This window comes from Condylostylus longicornis, unplaced genomic scaffold (assembly GCF_029603195.1).
Source record: "Condylostylus longicornis isolate FDR11 unplaced genomic scaffold, ASM2960319v2 ptg000037l, whole genome shotgun sequence".
NCBI classification, from domain to species: Eukaryota; Metazoa; Arthropoda; class Insecta; order Diptera; family Dolichopodidae; genus Condylostylus; species Condylostylus longicornis.
This window is the reverse complement of record NW_026578006.1, coordinates 1655682-1672105: the sequence shown is the minus strand read 5'-3', so window position 1 is coordinate 1672105 and position 16424 is coordinate 1655682. Positions and strand designations below refer to the sequence as shown.

Genomic DNA, 16424 nt, shown 5'->3' with positions numbered 1-16424 from the left:
AAAAAAATAAAAAAAAAAAACACCGACAATTGTTAATTGGGTTGACATTGGTTGTTTTTATTTATACGAATACAACAAAAAACGCGGGAGTGATAAAGAAATGTTACTATGCTTTTAATTTCGGGTGAATGCCATAAACACAGAGGTTAATTGCGAATACGAATATTGATAATTTGATTATGAAAAAGAGAAAAATATAGATTTTTTTTTCTGGTTTTTATTGACATATGCATTTAATGCCAGAAGTTCTTTATTATTTCCCTGTCAGAATTTTATGCATTCAGTAATAATTCTAATAGTAAAATAATAATAAATAAATTTTTATGTTAATTAAAAACGACACATTGAAAGAACTCTTTTTTATGGAAACCTAGGAAATTGTGAACGAATATATTGAACTTAATTTTTTTCTTTTATTAATTGATATTTTTAAGGAATAATGTTAACAATTTTTTTTATTTTTTTAGATGAACGAAATCTCATTTAAGTTTTGGATTCAATTAAGTTTTGGTTCCTTGAGATATTATGGAAGATAACTTTGCCTGTTTGCAAAGGATTAAAAAAATAGTGAAGAATTAAGAATTTCTTTCCAACTTTTCAGTATCATCTCGATCAAGATTATTCCAACAGAGATCAAAGAATAATTTTTTAATTTTTTATAGTATCTAGAAAAATTTTTCCCCGTACAAATAAAAAGGTAAATATTGTTATATAAATATGTTTTAATCCTTGTATCAGCCATTTTTCAGTATTTAAAGAAAACCAAATCTTTAATTATTAGAAGATTTTGGTATCAAAAGAGCATTACCCTTTTTATATTCGAATGTTATTTTACAACATTACATATGTGTGTATTATATATAGTTCTATTGACATTTCTTCCAACAATTTTTTTTTTGAAAATTCTAAAAATTTTTATTAAGAAAGTAAAAAAGATCAAGTAAATAAAAAATACATATTTAATGAAAGAAAAGTTTTATGACAAATTTCAAAATAATCTTCAGTTTATGAATTTATTTCCTTTCAAATGTAAATATTATATAAAATCATATAAGCGTACATACATATTATATTTATTTAGTTTATATAAAGGGTTATGAAGTGTTATCATAATAAATTCTTAAATACTTACAAAAAAATTCTCTTAAAAAAATGGAATATTTATCTCTATTTAATTCGTTTTGAAAGCATTATAGTACAAGTGTGTTCTATGAACTTATTTTTAGCTTATTCAAAAAAAAAAATTTAAAACTAATAAAAAATTTGCTTATTTCTTTTAGTTTTGCTGTCAATTTTACCATCGAAATGAAAATTGGGAACGAAGTTAAATTATAATAAAAATTCTCCATATTTCGGTATTTGTGCTACCAGTATACGATAAAATAAACGAGGAGAACAGTTAAGTCAAGATTAAAGAGTCAGTTAAATTTTGTTTTAACTTGAGAATTCGAACTAAATAGTTCAGGAGTTTTAAGTCAGTGGTGGCAATACTTATATGAAATAGTGAAACAAGCTATACAGCAAAAGATAAGTAAAGTTTAGATGTTGTAAAAGGTTTTATTTTTCGATACAGGAGATAAATGAACGATAACGCAATAAGTGAGATTCGCCAATAGGTATTGGGAAGGAAAAATAACTTTTTAGCCAACCTTATATAAATTTCGAATTTCTCATCTATACCTTCTAACATTCATAAAGAAGAAAATTTATCGTATACAAAAGGAAAATGAAGGAAATTAAAAAAATAGACGAAAAAAACAAGAACTTTAAGGATAATACACAAAAATATTTTAATGCTTGTACTTAGCATCTTTCTCAATCAATTAGAAAATCTACCATTTGGCTGGACTGGTGGTTATTATTTTCTTTGCGCAATTTATTATTATTTATGCACACAATCATGCATATTGTGTTCACTTAAAAAAGTATTCAAAGGGTGTTATAATAATATGTAATCATGCAGTTACTATTTAATATTGTTTTTAGATAGAAAAAATAATAATTTTAATATCTAAAGTTATTCACATATATTTACCCCTTTTATCAAGTAAGTAATTTTCAATGTAAAATTAGTTCAAATATTAAATTTAGATTTAAGTATAAATAAGAAGCAGTATGCTGTACAAGAAAATTTCACTGAGTATGGATAAAATATTGTTTTAGGTTTTAGTATAATACAAAAAGATGAAAAAGTTTGAATCTATAATTAAATGAACTATAAGAAATTTTTTACTTATATATAGTTAGTATTTTTTACTATAACGTATGTAGATAAAATGTAGGTCAGGTGTAAAGTACAATAGTGTTGAAAATTAGGTATGGCTAAGAGTTATGTGTAACTCTTTGCTATGAAAATTTTTCACTTGTTTTAAAACGGCAAACTAGTTTTCTCTTTAATTAGTAAATTGTATCACCCTATTTTAATTCTTTTACTAAAAATTACGATTTCCTTGATTGTATTGTCTTTATTATTTAAATATTTTAATTAAAATTACTGAAATATTAATATTTTAATTATAAATAATTGAAAAAATTAATACTCGTATTTTTCAATTTATATTAAAATGCAATTTCTTAAAAATTTTAATATAATTATGAAAAATGCATATTTGTTTGCTTAAAATATTTTGAATTAAAATTTAATATAAACACATATTTACATACATACTTGTAATGTACTTACTATATGAATTTTCTTTTATTTTTTCCATAATTCATATTATTCTATAAAACACTAACAATATAATATAATTATAAAAGGAATTATAAATTCAAACAAAAGTAAATTGTAAGAAAATAATCTTAATCGAAATTTTGAGTTTTGCTTCTTATGATTCAAACAAAAAAAGAAATCCTCATTCCAATTATTTTTATTCGGTAGTTTCTCTTCATTAATCCTGTGATAAAAGATAAGATTTTATCTCTACGTGCAGAGGTTGATAACTGATAATTTTTAAAATAAAACATAATAATTAGATTTGGCTTGAAAATGTATTTTTCGGTGTGTAGACTTAAATATGTAATATTAATACATAATTGCTGTGTGGGTTTAAACTAGTAATTAAAGACTTCAGTAACTTTTAATTTTTATGTATGATATATGTGCTGTCGATATGTTTAATTTGTGAATTTTAAAATATGAAACGTAGAACATTGACTTCGTTTTTTGTGTATGAAATAAAATATTTGAAAGAGCACAATTATGTTCCTTTTTGAATGTGCATATAAGCAAAATACTACACCACGTACTTATACTATTGAATATCAATGTTTAATATATCTGGAAAATTTCTTACATGTTTACCACCCACAGATTTCCTGATTTTAAATAAAATGTTAGAAAACCATGTTACCTGGAGGCTTTTTTTGATACATATTTTATTCGTTTTATAGAAGTGGTTAGAGTATGTTATGTAAAGAAACAAATAAGAAATTCTTTTGATTCCAATAATTCAGCAATATATTTGTTTAATACAAATTCTTAATAATAAATGTTTTATTTGCAAAGGTAAATGAAATATTGAGAAAACATTCTAGTTTTAATAACTTATTTGTCGTTCTTAAATCATTTGTTCCGTTCAGGAATAACTTAATTTTGGATTTGTACGTTAATTTTGGATTTGTATCCAAATATTTTATCAATTTTATATAATTTGATAAAAATTACAATTCCACTTCCTTCGATTTATTTCTGTTTTAAAACCATAGAACTGCATTGCTTTTATTTTTAAATAAAAAAGTTTGGAGTTTTGCAATTTTGCAGTTTTAAATTAATTTTTCAGCGTAAAATATTTAACAACGTCAAGCTGTACCATCATAATCGAAGTATGCCTGATATTCTCTTATAGCGTTTTATGCGCTTATCAAAATTATAATAAAAAAAAACGAAAAATATATAAGAATTTTAAATGAATTGAAAGCAAAAAAATTTTATTCGCAACAAAAAAAAACTATTGCTGCACAGAGAGAAAAATTAATTTAAAATTTTTTTTTCTTTTTAAGAGAGAAAAAGTTAAAAATATATAAAAAATTCATTGAAAGAAAATAACATCATTTTCAATGCATAACTAATTTATAATTTTGCCGAGAAAATTTTAATTATTTAAAAAATTTTGTTTTTGTTGATTATAAAATGTGTACATAAAATGAAAAACAAAAGCTTAAATCTAATTTTCTTTTTTAACACGCTCGAAAAATATTTTGAAAAGCATTTCTCTATGTTCTCTATGTTATTTAAGAAAAGTATCATCCCTATTTCAACATAGCTATAGATACAAAATTTAATTTTCTTATTAAATTTTCTTTTCAAGAAAAATAAAATGCCTCAAGGATACTGTGTAGAAAATTATTGTATTTGTAAATTTTTTTACTTTATATAAAATTTTTAAGGTTTCTGTAGTTGTTTTCATGTTTTTTTTTTGGTTACGCATAATTTCACTTTATTTTTCCTGGTTTTTCTTTACTATTTTACATTATTATTTGAATGTTAGAACATTAAGGTATGCGATTGTAGGTTCGTTTACTGTTGTCTTTAACTTAGAATGAAATTTTTTAAATTTAATAAATGCTTAAACAGATTCAGAAGAAGACAGTAAGAAATAATAAATTTGTAAAAAATAAATTGTTTTCCGAATTGAAGGTATTTTATCATGAATGGCTTTATAAAAATTGATATTGAAAATAATTTATCTGTAATTGGTTGACCTAACGTTGCATAACTAGAAAACTTTCTTCTAGTAAGTTTTATAAAATCATATAAATAACGATTAAGCATTGTTTTTTTGGAAAACTTTCTAAACTAGGTTGTGTATTAAACAACTTGTTTCTTATACAAATTCTATTTAAAAATTTTTAAATTGATTCAACACGATGATTTGAATGTATCGTCCATATCGGCCTTTGGAATCTTCAAAAAATTCTGTATATATTATATACACATATTTTCAAATATTTATATATGTATGATATAATATTCAGTGTACAGGATTAAAGATTATTATAAAGGTGTTTTAGAGGTTCAGAAGTTAAAATTAATATATTATCGAATATTAAAATTATTATTTTAAAATGTTAAACAATTTTTTGCACGTTCTTTGTTTCATTACAGTTTAAAAAAAACTTTTTTTTAAATAATAGCTATTTCTAAATTTTCATAGAAAAATTTTCTGTGTTAATATTTTATGTAACATTTTATATATATTTCCTTTAATAATGAAAAAAAACTATAATTAATTAATATGAGAACACCCTTTTATATGTGTGACCTACATTGCAAACAATACGAAAATGTTGCACATCAAACGGATACTGGACTACATTTAATTAGGTGTTTTCAATGTACATCCGTATTCATAGAATCAAAAATATGATATAATTGAAATAAAATCATAAATAAGCTTATTATTTTTTTTAATTAAATGAAAGTTTAATGAATGGTATTAGAAGAATTGAAAATATTAATTTATTATTAATAATTATTTAAATTTGTAATATTATGAGATATTTTTTATTATAAATATTTAATAGAAAATAGAAAATTATTCTTAGAGAAGAAACTCAAAAACTGTGAGAATAAAGTAGAAAAAGACTATTAAATAAATTAAATTTTTTTATGAAAACGAAATGTAAAATCATTCAAAAGTTAAAATAAAAATGAATGAGAATAGGAAAAGTTTATCGTGTTCCTGTTGTAATGCTTATACATATATGATTAGTTTGTTCTGACGAACACCAATATATACTGAGTGTGTGGCAAGTTTTGTGAAAATCGGTAATTACTTCTTGGATTATCGATGGAACGAAAAACAAAACTCAAACAAACATAGCTATTAATTGACTCAGAGTTTGACACTGGGCAAGAATAAATATATATAGCATTCTACATGAATGAAGAAATGTAATAAAATTTTCATTAAATAGCATAAAAATAGATTTAACCTCAAAAATTAAAAGTAAATCAATAAAAAACTTCCTGAAATATCTGCATATTTATGCAAATAAAGTTGTATAAATTATTTTTCAAATTTCACGACAAAATAAATAATCACAACACTTTATTTATTTTAATTAGACCTCCTTTTATTTATTAAATAAAAAGAAACCGATTAACGTAAAATTTTCCAATCGAAAGTAACAAATATTTATTGTGTAAACATCTAAATTTCATTTTAGTTTTCTGGATGATGATTTGAAAGGGGAATGTAAAAAATTGAAAATTGTAAATCATATTATCCTTTGATTGTGTATGAAGATTTGTTCTCATACAATGTACATACTCTCTTAACATAATTACGTTTTACTTTTTCACAAACTTCGTTGTGTTTACATAGGTACATACAAGTATATATATAGATTCAATAGAAGCGTTAATTCAATAGATGTTGATTCCACTTGGTAATTATAGTTTTCCAAAATGCAATCGCTACTAAGTTTTCCACTCTTTGATTGAAAATCAGTCTTTGTCTACATATATAATATAAGTACACATAATATGTCTACATACATTACGAAGATGATAGGATCTCTCGTGATTTCATAAGGCCCCTTCATTTAATATGATTACCTCTAACGAGTATATGATCAAATTCTATTCTATTGACCAATTTACTTTTTCTATTGATTACATTACGATATGGCCATTTATGTACCTACATACATACATAAAAATAAAATTTGAATACCTACAATATACTAAAAAAAATATCCTCTTAACTTTTTGCCATATGACAAATAAATTTTTTATTTATTTTCTTAATTTTTTATACATTCTCCAAAATACTTTTTTTCCAATTTAATGATTGATTATCTTTTCGGATTTGAATAAAGATTCTATATAGAGTAAACAAAAAATAAACACCTATTTAATAGCAATTTTTCAAATATCTTTTTTTTAGTTTGTTTCTTTTTTTTAAGGGAAATTCTGATTTTTTATGTAAATATGTAGGTATTTATTTTTTATCCTTTAAAAATGTTGTGTTCCAAAAGAGAAAAGCATTGAATATTTTAATATTTAAACAATCAATTTTATATGCGGACATCCAACAAGAAAATCTGGGCTTTAATTTTTTTTATAACATTATTTAAATTGCGACTTCAATATATTAAAACAAAAAACAAAAAAAGAAGAAGTAATAGGGCTATCTATGTTTAACATGAACTTAGGGTCGTAAGAGGATTATTTGCATATAATGACAGAGGCTTTAAACGGTAACAATGAAAAATTATTTTGTTGCCTTTTTTTTTTGAAGGATATTGTTTATACTCATAATGTTCGTTAATATTAAAAATCGGAGAAAATTAGTATATAGAGAAATTGTATGTATGGCACATAAAATCAATATTGAAAATCAAATTGTTGTGAAAATGCTAAATTCTTGTTGTAATATTAGTCATTGTTTTTTTTTGTCATATGTAGTCGGTTTTAAATAAATAAGAAAATAGTATTTTTATAAAAAAAAACCCTGTAAAAACGAAAACGATGCAAATTAATTGAAAAAGTAATGAACTGCTCGGTTTTGTAAATGACGATTAATTTGGACGACAATCCGTTTTATTTTTAATTTTCTCGATGTAACCGCAAATTTCGACTCTGATCGAGTTAATTCATACCAATTTGAAAAAAATTTGGTTTGATACAATAATTTTGGGCAATTTTAGTAGGTCTTTACCACTTTATACTAGCATTCGACTGGATTTCTAAAAGTGTGTATTTGTCAAATTTAAAAGTAGAAAATTCTCTCTACAATTTTATATTCTGCATTTTAAAGAATAGTGTGGATGCCGATACCTAGTATCAGAATAATTGTTGTCGCCGATATGTTTTAAATGCATTAAGCGCGAATATCAATCATTAATTTAATTTTTTTTATATATATTTTTCCACTATATTGTGTTAATATAAATATGTCGTCAAGTTATAAAAAATTTAACAATTTTTATTTTTAGGACAATTTTATAATTTATTGGAAAAAATAGATCCTCAAAAGGGACATTAAATTTTCTTGATTTCAATTTAATTTTTTTAAATTAAAACATTCGTAGTATACGGACAACCCTAATTGAAAATAAAATCTTGGTTAGTATATAACATCTATAGACCGTCTTTAAAATTTTGCAAAACAGAAAACGAAATGGCTTTGAATGATTAATTGTTAATTTGCAACAAAACAAAATAGTATGAAAATTTTATATTTGATGTTCCTCTTACATTTCTTTTCATAACGTTTAAAGGATAATTAAAATTTGGGAACGAAAAAGTAATGTGGTAACTGCGGTTTCTATAAAAAAAAATTAAAATAAAAAGGTCACCACAATCTAACCTGTTAAAATCAGTTGAAATTCACAATTGGCTTATTTTATTTTAAAAAAATGTAAAATGGGAAAGCAAACAAGTGAATTTAAAATTTTTTTTTATGTGTTTTTATATTTTGAGATTAAATTTTAAGTAATTTTTATCCTTAATATTTTTGTGTAAGTAATGATTTTAAATTTAATTTTTAACAAACAAACTTATAACAATGTTTAAACATACAACTATTAATAAACTATATACATATCTAGTTTAGTTGAGCTTCCTATATATGCGACCAATGCTAGAAATTTATCAATACGAGAAAATTTAAGATATTTAAGCTTTTGTTTTATTTTTCATTTTAGTTTTACGAGTATAACGACAGAAGTTCGTTTATTGGAGCATGATACCAACATTACATGTGTTTTTTTACAAACCCAACCTGGTATCAATTGGCTGCCGATTTATACTTAACGGGAATTGCAAACTGCGTTTTATTTACAAAATTTGAAACTGGCTGAGAATTTCTTGCTGTGAAACATTTGGGAAAAGATGGTTAGTTAGATGATATATGTACTGGTATCTTCGAAAATTTTGGAACTAGCTTTTATACAGATCTATAATTTATGTACTTTAAGCTTTAGATTAAATATACCTAAATATTTTATATCCCCTGCTTTCTGAACTACTCTGAGTTTGTTTGAACACCTTATTTAATTTTTAAAAAAAGAAAAAACAGTTTTACAGAAATCTTATGATTAGTCGTAAAGTATAATTCGTTTAATTATAAACATACTCACAAACTTTATCTATAATGTGTTTAAGTTGAAATGATTATTCCCCCTTTTATCATATTCTATTATATACCGCAAATAAATGTTAATAAAGCGTTTGTGTGTATGTAGAATTATAAGGACATAACGTACATGTTATAAATAGAAATTCGGCAGGGTTAAACTGCTGCTTATTGTTATTCTGTAATAGTTTATGTATTAGCTACTTATATATGATCATATATTACATATTATCCTAATAGTTATTATAACAAGCGTCATGTATTGAGTGTGTGATATAAAATTTTATTTTGAATGTTGTAAGAGAATAATTTTTATTGGCAAGGATATAATCCCTTTAAGTTTTGTTTTGCTCCATTATGATGTTTAGTTTAATCAAAGATAAAAATATCACTATTGATTTTAGCAAAGTCGATATACAGAGATGTACATACATACATAAATATAATTACGAGGCATATAGACATATTTTTCATTGGTTTGAACAACTTTAATGTGTTCGTATCTGTAGATAATTTTTTTCTTATTTCCGTTTTAGACATCAGGATTTGAGAAAATAATCAGTTTTAGAAGTTAATTTTTATTTTCATTCACTGTCGACTACTTTACGCACTGATCATCAGTTTAATTCATTTGAACACATGAGTTTGTCTATAACTATAATTAGGAAAGAATAGTTCAGAGATCTTTAAAGTGATTAAGTTAGACTACCAAATTTGGAAACTAATTGTAATATTGTAACTTATGCACGGATTATATCAAAATAGATTTTACAAAATGTAATTAAAAAAACTTAATGTAAAATTTAATTACAATGTTAATATTTTAGTTGACACTTGTACATTGTTAAAAGCTTTTGAGTGATAAAATATTAAAGTACCCCATATTTGTTATTGTTATTAATTATTATTTTTCTACAATTTGAAATCAAAAATTTTTTGATTGTTTTGAATATTCAATTTACTATTAGGCGCTTGAACATTCAATTTTTTTTTCAATTTTAAAATAAATAAATATAAAAAAAAACTTGAGTTCATATAATTATAATAACATTTTCGTTTCGAAGAAGTGCGGCGCTCCTCTCTGTTCTGTATATCGTGTATAAATTCTACAAGCACGTAACTATTCGAACGAGAGACAGCGTCACATCATTTTAACTAAACATATTACAACAAAAATGTTATCATTGAGAATACAGAGTAATAACCGTATAATTTGAGAAAAAAGAGAAAACTTTAAAATTGATTTTTTTTTTTGTTACATAAATTTTTTTTCCCTCAACCAAATTAAAATCCAATACAACACATAGCTTTTATTTATGGTATCAAAGCCTATTATAAAGCATTGTAAATAAAAAAAAAATTATGAAAATATTGTGAGAAATTTACTTTTCACTTCAATGCCAGATAATTTGAATTTTTCAATTAATAATATTTATGTTTGTATGTACTTACATATACATTAGAAATTTTAAGAGACAAAGAAAGAAAAAATAATAATCCGCTGGCATGTCTTTTACCATTATGTTATTAAAGTGATATTATTTATGTTTGTGTATGATGTTTTATAGGTTATTCGTAACTGTTTTGATATTACAAAATTTTTAGAAAAATTAATTTTTATTCACTTTGATTATATTCAATCAAAGAACATCACTTTGTGGTTTAATGTTATTTAAATAAATATTTATACAAATTTCAATAAGACTTTCCCCAAACTTATTTTTTTATGTTAATTTTTTTTTTTATGTTTGAAAAATAAATAAAAATTTAATTTTTGATCTTAAAGATATGCTTGTAATGACAATATTTGTAATTTATTATGATGTGAAGAAATTTAGAAACAAAATTAAGAAGAAAAAAATGTAATTGAATCAATTTGAATTTTAGGAAAAATTATTTTCTGTAATTTTAATGCAATGTCATGATCGAGGCTTGAAAAAATGAGGTATAAAAAAAAATTAACTTAAAAATGAAATTAATTAATTACAATATCAAAATTTTAGATTTATTTGAACGTTTGTACGTTATAAATATTATATTTGTACGTGGAACACAATTATCATTCACTATTTCAAATGAAAATCATTTCATTTGAAATGATTTCAAATGAAAGTAGATTTAATTTTACTTTTATAGTACAGTATTAAATTAGTGCAGATATAAAAATATTTTGATCCAAATTCTTAAATGTAATATATTTTTATACAATTTCGAATGACCCTCGATAAGATATGTTTAGTAGACGTATTAGTATACACAATTTCAAATAGTTTTCTGGTTTTTATAACTATCTTTCGAACATGTTGCATTCAAAACGTTTAAACATGTTGCATTCAAAAATATTGTATTCGGACCAAAAGAATTTATGTATGTACTAACTAACTACTGTTATACTCGTTCGGTAACATACTAAATTCTTATTTTTCCTAATAGTCAAAGAATTCACCTTAAATTGTTGAGTTGACTTTAAAGAAATCTGATTAAATTTCTTAAAAGAAATTTTGTGAACTTTGTGTACAAAGTTCGGAAAGTTTTAGTTTTTAAAAAATCTTGAATTTTATTTGAATATAAAGAAAATACGTTTTTATCTAAATACTCTATTTTCATGGAAATGTTTTCCATATAAAATAATTTTCTTTTGTAATTTTTGTTTTAGTTTAAATTAGGTCTTTTATACTTAAAATTAATTTCAAGGAAACAAAAAATCCAATAGTTTATATTCTTTTGATTCCCATTATTTTTGTACATTTTTATTTTTATATTAAAAATAAAAAAAAAATTAAAAGTTTTATAGACGTTAAATGATAAGAAGAGAAAATATTAAGGATTAATGAAAGAAAATTAAATCAATTTCTTTCCCATACCCATCTGATAGCAGATAAGCTAAAATGATGTAAAGAAAAGTTATTTTTTTGCGGCTTATAACAGATTTGAAGTGTAATGTATACACATATGTCCATGTAAATATATATATTTTGGTGTGTAAATAAAAAAAAATTGTGAGATAATAGAGAGATTTTATTGAAATGTGGGAGTTTTCATACTATTAAAAAATTCTTGTGTCCACTAAAGAGTAAGGAGTTTAAATAAATTGCTTTTCAATCAGACACTTTGAAATTTGGTCTTAGATATTTTAAATAAACTGTGTGCCAGCATTTTCATATTTTCTATATTTTCTAAATAAATAGCGTTCCCAACAATTTTTTTTCTTTTTTTGTAGATTAATCAATTAAATTACTTAAGATGAAAACTTGCTTAAGTGCTATCATTGTTATTATGCCTAAAATATATAAATTTCATTTTCAATTTCATCTATACTATCACAATATTATTTCCGACGAAAATTCACGTATCCAAATCCATGTGCCATTTTTATGTGTATAAGTTTCAACAGAAATCTTTGATTGATTAATTTTCTTTAAAGTTTTTTCTAAAAAAAAAAACATTTACTATATTGCGTTGATATTCAAATGTAAATATGTTTTTTTTTATGTAGTTATCACACAAAATTTCATTGGGCTTAATAAGATTAAAAGAAATTTTCTATCGGTCAATGTTTTTATAAATAAATCATTAATCATAATACTAAGGGCTCTTAGGGAAGAAATTTTTATAAGGATTTTTTTTATAGTTCTTACACGGAGAAAGTTATATATTTTATGGATGAGTGTATGTATGAGAGGGTACACAAGTTCAATGTTAATATCATTAATAAAAAAAATATTAAATTATTGAATAATTTCGATTTTTGTAAAAATATTTGAAAAAAATTATAATATTTTTGAAATATTTGGTAAATATTTGAAACTGCTTGACGCACTCTGAAGCTTTTGTTTTTCTCTTGAAATTCTTCAAAGTTAATGTTCTTTATTTGAATTTTTAATGCTAATATTTATAAATTTTTTCCATTCTACAAGAATCTTATACATAAGATTTAATAACAAAAAAAAATTTTAAATAATATTTGACATGAATAAATTTTTGTAAATTCAATTTGCGGTTTTGGAAAAGGGAAATAATTACTCGTATTTACACTTAAAAATCTCAAATAAATTTAAAAAATTTGAAATTTAAATCTTTTGAAATCGTCAGCTACTTTTACATATTATGATTCAGAGCTCTGTTACACATGTTTAAATAATATTATGTATGCCAAAAAAGAAAAGAAAAACCGGAATAACATATTGTAATATTGAATAAGGATAAATCAATAAAAGACAGAAAAAAAAAACAATTTCAACTTAAGAAAAATAATCGCTTCAAAAATTATAATATTATGTAAACCTTATATACAAATTGTGAACCGAAAAAAGGTCATACAAAATTTTTTAAAGGTGCATCATCACCGTATATATAGTATGCATATTACATAAGTAAACGGCAGCTGTTTGATTCCACAAATGAAAAGATAAAATGCAAAAAAAGACAAGAAGATGAAAACAAAACACTGGAAAAACAACACACACAAGTATAATTATCACATATAGAGAGAATAAATCTGTGGAATTCAGGTATGAATTCACAAGTTAATTGCATATTTAATTTGTTTTTTTTACTTTTAACGAAAGTCAAAGGTCCCAAGTTGATTTTTAATTTAATTTGTATTTGTATATATGCAGAAAATCATTCTTTTTATTCTTGATACGAGCCAATTGGTATTTGCAAATTAATTTCGTATAAATATATTGTATGTATGTAGGTATTTCTTTTTTTAAAGATTTTCATAAAATCGAAAGGTATATAATTTAATTAAAGGTCAGTTTTTATGTCATCATACAGAAAACTGATTTTATAATGTTGTATCCATTTCTTGGAAACACAAAAATGTAAGTGATAAATCCTATATCATCGCAATTATCAACTTCATTCATTTAAAGAAAAATAATTGCGCTTTTGTAATTTTGAAAATTTTATCAAAGCATCATCAATTTTCATTCAACAAATTTCCTCCAATCAAGTTAATGAATTTTAAATTTTTTCAATGTCCATTTCAAAAATTTCACCTCAACACTCAATTTGTATATCATTCACATTTCTTTATTAATCAAAATTTTACAATTCACCGAACATGATAATGCAACTGCGGTCTAAAAAATTTTTAAACGAAATCACACTTTTCATTTACAGTATCCATACACTGTTTAAGCCAAAAATAATAAAGAAAACTAAGGAAGAACAACAAAAACACTAACAAATATAATATTATAAACTCTTTGAAATCAATTATTAAAGCAATAAAGAAACTTCCTTTTTATTAAAAACAAAAAAAAAGAATACAAAAAAAAATATCAAAAAGTGTCCTAGTAATCAAGTGTACTATTGTTAATTCTCACTGCATTGCTTTCTATCAAAGTGAATAAAAAAAAAATTTTTTTTGTCCCCTTTTATAATATTATTTTTAAATTTATCAATTTAAAAATTTTTAAATTTTCTCTATAAAAAGAATTTCTATAATATATTTTTTTTTGTTTTCCTCGTTATAAATTATGAAAGAAACATAGTCCCAATGGTAATACATGTCTGAGCATTGGTTCATATATCAATTTCAACCAAACTCCCTTCACATACAATTCAACATTCAAAAAAAAAATAAAATTTGCAGAATAACATAACAGGTGTAAAATTTTAATGTTACAAATTGATATATTAAGAATAAGAGGGAACAATAACGAAAGTATTACTGTTTACTGTTATGGCAGTAGCTTGTTTCAACAAAATAAAAAAAAATGTTGATAATACATGCAAAACAAAAAAATGTTGATAATACATGCATGATATTACTCTCTAAATAACAGATTTTGAATTCAATATTTATTTTGCTCTCAACTTGCAGCTAAACTTCTGTTTACATTTGTTATTGTTTTAATGAAATTAGTATATTTTTGGTATTATCATATTAATTTCTCTAAGGATATTACACTGTTTTTTTTCTTTTTTTTTTACTGCCAAAAGAACACAGTATTAATATTAATTCCCTTTTTGCTCTTTAAATGTCCTGATAGACTTAAGAATATTGTATACAATATAATATTAGTGTCGTGCAAGCAATAGATTATAATAAAATGAAATAAAGCAGTTGGTTCTCATTGCGTGTGCAGAAAAACAGCGCGAAAAATATATACTTACTATTATTATCCTTTAAATGTAGATGTGAGAGAGATGTGTATATGTATTATGTTTCAGTAACATTTTATAGGTTTTTTTTTTTGAAATTTAAATAATTTTTTACTCTAGTGAAATAAGTGTTATACTAAAAATTTATATTCAATCAGAGTATAATATTCGTCAATGTCTATTTACATTGTTATCACTTATCATGATGTAAGCGCTATTTTTTGTTTAAATATTTTGTGTTATTTATTGGGTATGCTAAAATTAAGAAAGAAATCATAGTTAAATTATCAGTAGGAATTGATTTTCAGTTCAAATTCTATTTAGACTTATAATCTATAAATGAGTGAATTATTTAAAAAAAAAACATTATTTTAAAGTAAAATTTTTAAAATTTTTTTTGGAAAAATTAAAAATTTTTAGTGTAAAGTTTTTTTTTAAGAAATTTTGAAAAAAAAATCTCATTTATACTTCATTTATAATTCGTATGATTTTAAATAATATTAGTTGTAAAATAAAAACTATAACTTCTCTATGTATTCTAACCTGACCCAATAAATAATCTTTTACGTAATTATTATGTTAATTGTAAAGATTAATGAAATATTTAGAAATTAAAATCCTTTATTGAGTAATGCATAAGGATTTCATAATTATTAATTCATATGCATTAATTCATAAATAACAAAAGGACTTTCGAAGCACTTCTTCATCTAATCTAATAATTACAAATATTTCTCTAAGTCTAAATGCATATACAACTGAAAGTTCAATAGGATTAATTAAAGCTATATAACTATGTATTAATCTTTCCCTATATTAGAAAAATCAGGCAATAAAAAATTTCATTTTAAACTGATTAAAAAATTTGTTCAATTAAAAGCTAAGAAAGAAAGCCGAAAATAATCAACCGAAGATCTTTAAAAGCATCTATTCATGTACATTTATATATATGGAAATCGAAAACGGAAACAATAAAACTATATGAGAGAAAAATTTAGGATAACGATAAAAAACAAAATAATTGATTAGAAAATTTTTTAATCAAAAGATTTCTTTCGCGTGGTTTCTAACTTATTTCTAACCTAGTAATCTGAATGCAAAATTTATTAAGAAATTTGTGTGAAAAAGCAAATAATTTGTGTGTATATGTAATGTGTATTTTATTTGATGTTTTCTGAGAAAAATTTTTATTATTTCAATTGAATATTTCAATTAATTTTCACA

The 16424-nt window shown here is 22.9% G+C and overlaps 1 long non-coding RNA gene across 1 annotated transcript; it reads left to right on the top strand.

The window, feature by feature from the left end:
- The first annotated feature begins 535 nt into the window (after positions 1-535).
- LOC129608895 (uncharacterized) lies at positions 536-8833 on the top strand. The gene is made up of 3 exons (XR_008696920.1): positions 536-697; positions 1281-2047; positions 8656-8833. It is a non-coding gene; the product is annotated as an uncharacterized LOC129608895 (long non-coding RNA).
- The last annotated feature ends 7591 nt before the right edge of the window (positions 8834-16424 follow it).